We start from the raw sequence: 8,376 nt of genomic DNA, 5'->3' as shown, positions 1-8,376 counted from the left end.
TAGCCTTAATACCATTCCAAATGCAGGAACCAGAGGTAAAATAAGATGATAAGAAATTACCATATTTGATATACTTAAGACTATCGTGATTAGCAAGAAGTTTCCATCCAAGTTTGGAGAGAAGAGAAAGATTAACATTCTTCATCAACCGGAAACCAAGACCGCCCTGATCCTTGGGCAAACATAAAGAAGACCAAGACTTAAGTGATAAGTTACGGCTTTGTCTTTAGGAAAACCCCACCAGAAATTCTTGAAAGCCCTATCCAAAGTATTGCAAAAACCAGTTTGAAGCATAAAGGAGCTCATAGCATAAGAGGGTATAGAAAAGACCACCACCTTAAGTAGGATAGATTTACCTGCTTGAGAAAGAGCTTTGGATCACCAACCTTCAATTTTTCCATGGATCTTGTCCAACTGCTTTTTTGGATTTACCAATTAGAATAGGGAGACCAAGATGTTTAGCTATAGCTGGTGTAGTGGAATAGGGAAGAATATTCTGAATTGAAGCAACAGTGGATGCCAATGTGTTTTTGCTAAACTGCAATGAGGATTTGTGGATATTGATTGTCCTGACCAAGAGCAATATTTATCCAAACAAGTCTTAATAATAGTAGCTTCTCCAGAAGTAGCATGGGTAAAGATAACCAAGTCATCAGCAAGGAGGACAAGCTAGAGCAATTTTAAAACCACGTAAACTACTATGAAGCAGTCGTGAGATTACTTCAGATCCAATAATGAAGAGAAACGATGAAAGTGGGTCACCTTGCCTGAGACCTCGAGAAGGGGAGAATAAACCAAAAGGACTACCATTAAGTAAGACTGAGAAGGAGGATGTAGAAATACATAACCAAATCCAATGAATCCATCTCGGGTGAAATCCAAGTTTTTGAAGAATTGCCAACAGAAAGTGCCATTCCATTTTATCAAATGCCTTTTCCATGTCAAGATGAACCGCCATAAGACCACCACGGCCTCGCTTAGATTTGAGAGTATGAAACATTTCATGAGCCAAAATTGAATTATCCTATATATGTTGAAAGGGCACAAATGTTGTTTGGAATGGTGAAATAATCTTGTGGAGAAAAGGCGTGAGCCTAGTAGCAATGATCTTAGAGATGATCTTGTAGATGATATTACAAAGACTGATAGGGCAATAATGCTGAACAGACGAGGCGCCAAGCTTCATTAGAATGAGAGCAAGAAAAGTATGATTTTGTTCTTTGAGAAAATGATTATTCCTGAAAAAATTCCAGACAGCTTTGAGGACAGTCAGTTTAATACTGTTCCAATATTTCATATAGAATAAGGTAGTAAAACCATAAGGACCAGGGGCCTTGGAAGTATCTAGACTGGCAAGAGCAGCATAAATTTCAGATTTAGTAGGAATAGCACATAACAATGTGTTATCTTCAGCTGAGACGGAACAATCAAACATATTTAGAAGCTCATCACCATAAGTAGGAGTAGATGAGGCAAAGAGATCACTAAAATGGGAAACAAAACAGTTGCCAATACGATTCCTATCAGTGAGCCAGCCACCATTAGGAGACTGCAAGAGATCAATAGTATTTCGTCTCTGACGAATAAGAGTACTAGTGTGGAAAAATTTAGTATTGAGATCCTTGCAAGTGAGCCAAGTTTCCCTTGATTTACTTTTCCAAAGAGTTTCTTCCTGGAGAAGGTAGTCATTCAGTAGGGATTTAAGATGAAGCTCAAATACCAAATTTGTATCAGATGGGGGAGCTTGTTGAATCTAGTCAAGAAGGCTAAGAATAGAATCCAATTTCCAACTAATATTACCAAAGTGGTTTTTGTTCCAAAGCTTGATAGCCTGCTTAGTGTGCTTAAGTTTGCCAAGCAAACAAAAAGCAGGGGAGCCAGAGATCGATTTAGACCATGCTTCATTTATAACAACACCACAAGTAGGATCCTGAGTCCAAAATTCTTCAAATAGGAAAGGGCAGGGGAGAAAGGGAGAGGGAGGGACAGTGTTTAACAGTAATGGATTGTGGTCAGATATATGGGCAGGTAAATGAGTAATAGAAAAGGAAGGGAAAAGATGTATCCAGTTGTTTGTGGCAATACCCCGATCAAATCGTTCCTTAATCAAACTGCAGCCTTGACGATGATTTCACAAAGTATACGGATTACCAAAGAAACCCATGTCAATCATGCCAAATGAATCCATAAAAGAGCTAAAATGATTACTAAATGAACAATTCACAGGACGGCCACCAAATTTATCAGATTGAGCTGTTATATTATTAAAATCCCCAATACAAAGCCAGGGAACAGTGTGGTCTTCACCAAACTGAGCTAAAACATTCAAAAAATTAGAAGTGTGCTTCTGATATGGGGGACCATACACAAAAGAGATCATTCACGGAATAACAGAATCCGAATAACACCAAGCAATAATAATTGCATTAGAAATAAACACAGGTGTTAATTTAACATCAGTTTTCCAGGCTAACAAAATACCACCTCTAGAACTAGAGGGAGGAGCCTGGGCAACTAAAGTGAAACCAAGTGGAGTTAAGATAAAACTAACAACATGATGAGCAGATTTAGTTTCAGGCAAAAAGATTATATCAGGAACAGATTTCCTGATCATGGCTTACAAACTACGAATTATTGAGGATTGAGCCAATCCTCTACAATTCCAGGGTAATATTTTCATAGAGCAGGAAGGGGCATGGACTAGCCAGCCACCTCAAAAATTATGGAATAAATAAAAAAACCTGATAAACGTAAATGGCCTTCGGAGAAATCATGGTGAAGAGATAGAACCAGGGCAAACTCGGTGAGAACTGTTCGATTGCTTCGTTAAAATTTTTGAATCCGTGAAGGGTAAAACAGCCTCACCAAGAAGCAGCAGTGGATAAGCCTCTTGAAGATTGGGTTGAAGAGAAAAGAAATTTTCTAGGGGAAGATGAAAATTTCAAAAGGGGGTGAAAATAGGTGACAAACCTAATAGTTTCCTTGCTCTTGGTAAAAGAGAAGGCTGAAGAAACAAGCCACAGAGATTCGGAAAAAGGAGAGAAAACTGGACAGATGACTAGGTGGAAAACAAAGAAATTTGTCAAGGGAAGATGATAATTCAAAGGGGCGAAATAGGTTAAAAGACCTAATTTTTCCTTACTCACGATAGAGAGAAGGTAGAGTTTATCTCTTCCCTTCTTTTTTCAATGCTCAGAATATCCTTTCACACTTTCACTCCCTCCTCTAGTCAGTTTTGGGTGTCCGGGGTTGAACGTTAATGCTCCTATTTATGACCTCAAAAATATTATTAGCCTTGGGCAGTGGATTACTATTAGGTCATCCCAACTACACTGATGCTCTCTCTCTCTCTCTCTCTCTCTCTCTCTCTCTCTAAGAGTGTGGAGAAGAAACAATGATATTAAAATAAATTAAAGACAAAGTACAGGATAATAAAATAGACACAAAGATTTTAAGTGATTTGGTCTATGACCTATATTTACAGGATAAGGACTACATTTTACTTTTATTTGCTTTATAAAGTTACATAACAGAGAATCCTATTTATAAGGAGGTGGAGAGAACATGAAAGATCAAAAAAAATGAGATTTAATTATATTCAAATTTGATTTGATCGATGGCAATCGATTACAATTAATGCTGAAATCAAATCTCATGATAACAAATCTCGATCACAATATATATTCTAACAAAACTCACATGCAATAATCACAGTAATTTATATTTATTATTTTAAAAAGAAATTTAAATATTTGAGCATTTATGTAGTTAGTTTAATTCAAATTCTTGTCAGCAACAATAGAAAATAAATTTTGTTTGGACAACTAAAATCTTTTTTTTGAACATGTGGACAACTAAAATATGAAATACTTGAAAGGCGAAGGGAAATTAAATTAAAGTTCAAACAAGCTCCTGATACAAAACTTACCAGATTTTAGTAGTACTTCAAATTTCAAAAGGTTCCAAAGATAATGTAAAAAGAAATTGATTTCAAGGTGGCTCTCTACAGTATGAGGGCCATAGTCATGAAGAAAGGACGATGATGGAGTCCCACGTAGGACTTCACGTCCACACCAAGCTAACCCACCATGGAGGTTAATGACACAAGTTAAGATCATGGAAACGTGGAGGACTCTAGACGTGGGTAGTTGAACAATTGCAGTTCATGGCCATGTGAAGGACTATCTAGACATAGGTAGTGGTGTGATCCAGTTATTCATGGGTAGTTTAATATGTTAGTGGGTAGTTTTATTCTCAGTTACGTAGCTCTAGTATAAGATGGGTTCTAGAGTGTGGAGAAGAGATTATTGAATATTGTATTGACATTTGTCATTGTGGTTTATATCCAACCCTAATTGGATTCATTTGTAGTCTCTCCTACCGGAAAGTAGTCATTATCTATCTATTTCTATTCAATTAGTCGTGGGTTCCTATCAACTTGGTATCAGAGCCGTTCCACCATTCAGAGCATGGATACAAACAAAGATCGCATCAAGAAATGAAAATTAGAAATTTAGGAGCTGAAAGAAGTAATGCAAAAGATGAATACAGAATCATAGTCCAGCTTTGCGGAGCTTAAGGAACTCTTCTTCAAGGGTTTTGAACATGGTGAATCATCTGCAGACAAAGGAAACGGATCGTTTCTGGGTCACGAAAATCATTCTTGCGAGCACTCGACTGGTTCTAAAGGATCGAGTAATTTCACTAAGTTGGATTTTCCTCAATACTCGAGAGACGACCCCAACGTGTGGCTGAACCGGGTAGTTCAATACTTCGACTATAAGCAAATACCGGAGGAGCAAAAGGTATCCCTAGCAGCCTTTCATCTCGAGAGTGAAGCCAATCAATGGTGGCAATGGGTTCAAAAGTTGTACAAGTAAGAACAAGTAACCCATCACATGGGAAGCCTTTGAACGGGAGTTGCTGATTCGATTCGGTCCTACCGAAGTCAAAGATTATGACGAGGCACTTTCAAGAATCCAATAAGAAGGGACATTGCGGGATTATCAACAAGAATTTGAGCGTTTGGCAAACCGGGTGGTTGGGTGGCCTCAAAAGGCACTCGTGGGAACATTCCTTGAAGGGATAAAATAGGACATTGTATCTGCTGTGCGAATGTTCAAATCAAAGACCCTTTGTGACGCCATTGAGCTAGAACACATGAGAGATGATAATCTCTCTAGGGACTGAAAGATTGCAAGCGGTGAAGGGCCAATTGTGTCGAAAAATTCATTCGGGTACTCAACACATACTACACGCCCATATTCATCGGGTGCTGCCAAGAAACTGTCGTGGGAAGAAATGCAAAAAAGAATGGAGAAAGGCCTGTGTTTCGGTTGCAATGAAACGTTCACATCGGGACATTGTTACCAAACACCTCAAGCACTCTCTATTGAGGTTTCTGCAACGGGAGGAAAAATTTGAGAAGTTTGAAAATGGCAACACCAAAATTGTGAGTGGTAAGCGCGAAACCGAAGAGGTTGAACCTCTCATCAATTTCTCCACATGAACCTTGAAGACAATGTTGTTAGGTTGTGATTGGCTACATTCTGATTGGACAAAATCACTTATATGTAAAGATGCTTTTTAACAGGGTTTCCACTATTCAGAAGTGCTTCAGAAGATTCTGCACTGTTTGCAGTAAGAGATTTCGATTCCCTACCAGCCGTCTGGACGATGTGTCATCCCGTCCGGACGCCCAGCTGTCCAAAGCTTCAACCGTCCTGACGACGTGTCATCCCGTCAAGACGCTCATCTGTTCATAGTTTCCAGCTGTCCAAATGACATAACATACCGTTGATAGTGTTGAATGTTACACATTCAAGCCTCTTAATTTCCATATGTTAAGCTCTTAGTTTTGTTATAGTTTGATGTTTTGTGTTGTTTTTGTGATCAATTTTGAATTTAAGGAAAGAGAAGTCGGCAAAAATTCGTTATTTTCGGAAAGAATCCAGAATGAGCACGTCTTAGTAATTTAATCATAACTTTCGGCTCAAATATCAGATTGCAACAAAATATGTGGCGTTGGAAAGATAAGAGAAAATTCAACAAATATATGAGAAATAGGTTTTTCCTAATTCGGACGTTTACCATGCCAAAATCGCCCCGAAATAAGAGACCACAAATCTGTATGAATTTTGGAATCCTTTTCCTACATGGATAGAAATTTCAGAAAAGGAAAAGACTTATAATTATTCTATTTGGACTAGAAGACCTACTTAGAATTGTAATAGGAATTCTAGAGCTTCTAGAGCTTCTCTAATCCCTATAAATAGGCCTCTAGCCTTTGAAGAAAAGACACATAAGCTTTGAGGAAGAATCAAGAGCTACATCAAGAATGAGGTTTTTTTTATAGTTTTTATTTTCTTTCTTTTTCTTTATTATTTTCTTATGAGAATGATTTCCATCCAAATTATGTGTAACTAATACTTTAGTTAGGGCTTGATTGAAGCCCTAATCATGTCTCTTTTAGTTTTTCAATTTGCTTTGCTACAATTTATATATTGATGCTTAACTTGATTAATTCTAGTTTCTTGAATTCCTCGCATGTTTATGTTTAGCTAGCATATTTTTGTGGTATGGATTTGTTATTTATGTCAATTTGGATGACCGAGTCCTGGGCATAATAGAGTAACAAAAGAACCCCGACACAGGTTCTTGGATTAATCAACATAAAGACAACTGGAATAGATACCATATTTCAATCTGAGTGTGTTTACCGATTTCCATAGATTTATGCTTCCTTGAAGAACAACTTAGTAGATACCATGCTAAATCCTTTAAGGAAGAAAAGAGTTAGAGTAGATACCATGCCTAACTCGTTGTTTAGGGAAATCAATAGCTTTAGGAGAAGATACCATTCCCTTGTGGCTGGTAAGCATTAAGCATCATGTTATGATTGTAGTATTGTGCATATTGCGAATCTTATTTGAGTATGATTAGCGGTGGATATCGAAGCCCTACCTTTTCTTCATAGTATTTTATATTCAATCTTTTATCCCGTTTTATTCAACATATCGCTTTTAGGAATTTCTCTTTAAATACAATTTATACCAATCCTCGTGGGAATGATCTCGTATTTGCCTGCTACACTATTGTTTTGATCTTGTGCACTTGCGAGTAAAACGTACAAGTATTTGCCTATTTATTTAGGTAGATATTTGCACAACAAGTTTTTGGCGCCGTTGCCGGGGATTGTGTTAATTGTGGTTTAAAAGTCTTTCCTTTTATTTTCGTATTTTTTTTTTTCTGTTCATTAAAAAAAAATAAAAATAAAAAATAAAAATTCTCATCCGTTTCTTAGTTCTTTTCTGCAGAATTTCGAATTTGGTATTGTGGACGAGCGCACAAGCCATATACGCTCGAGCACAGTTCTTCCAAACAGCAGTACTGAAGCTGCTATCCACGGTTACAGAATTTTCTGTCTATGCAAGGTCGTCGATCTCAGAATTCAAACGTTATTCCATACGATCCAGAGATCGAACGCAATATTCGACAACCAAGAGACACCTCAAAATCAGAAAATATATTCAAAGTTGAGGAAGAGATGGCAGAAGTACGTGTAGAGAATCCACCGGAGCGGAAGCCCATGAAGAGTTCTTTCATACCACAGAATCTAGATCAGCCCTCTTGCATTGCTTTCCAGCCGAATGTGCAAAGCAATTTCAATTTATCTCCCCACCTGCTCAGCATGGTTCCACACTACAGAGGCACACCTACGGAGGATCCTTATCTTCATATTCAAGACTTCTTTGATCTTTGCAAGACACAAAACATCCATGGCTTAGACGCTGAAGGAATCAGGTTAATTCTTTTTCCGTTTTCCTTGAAAGATAATGCTAAGTTATGGTTAAATTCTTTGGCTGCAGGGTCTATTCATAATTGGGAGGAGTTGGCCACAAAGTTCTTGAAAAAGTTCTTTCCAGCCCAAAGGACTAGGCAATTGAGGAGGGAGATTCAAACCTTCCAACAAAAAGATGGAGACCTATTCTTTGAGGCGTGGGAGCACTTCAATGAGCTACTTCTAAAATACCCACATCATAATCTATCTCAAGACGATCAGGTACAAGCTTTTTATGAAGGTTTAAATAATTCTAATAAAAGTCTTGTAGATTTAGCTTGTGGAGGCGTGCTAATGGAGAAAAATAGCGAAGAGGCCATCGAACTCTTTGAGACTCTAAGCAAAAACTCCCAACAATTTTCATCCCGAGAAAGACAAGGACTCAAAGGAAAGGGAGTCTATGAAGTAAATGTCAATAATGGCGTTCAAACTCAGATGGCTACCATGGAGAAGAAACTGGACATGCTAGTAAAAGCCATGACTACTCATCACATCTCTCCCATTCAACAGATTGCTCAAATTGAGGTATGTGCCAT

General features: G+C 37.8%; 1 non-coding gene across 1 annotated transcript; it reads right to left on the bottom strand.

Annotated features, from left to right (window-relative positions):
• Positions 1-7,939: 7,939 nt before the first annotated feature.
• Positions 7,940-8,046, bottom strand: LOC133862105 (small nucleolar RNA R71). Its single transcript, XR_009899129.1, has one exon. It is a non-coding gene; the product is annotated as a small nucleolar RNA R71 (small nucleolar RNA).
• Positions 8,047-8,376: the final 330 nt, after the last annotated feature.

This window comes from Alnus glutinosa, chromosome 2 (genome assembly GCF_958979055.1).
Source record: "Alnus glutinosa chromosome 2, dhAlnGlut1.1, whole genome shotgun sequence".
NCBI lineage: Eukaryota > Viridiplantae > Streptophyta > Magnoliopsida > Fagales > Betulaceae > Alnus > Alnus glutinosa.
This window is presented reverse-complemented; position numbering and strand designations above follow the sequence as displayed.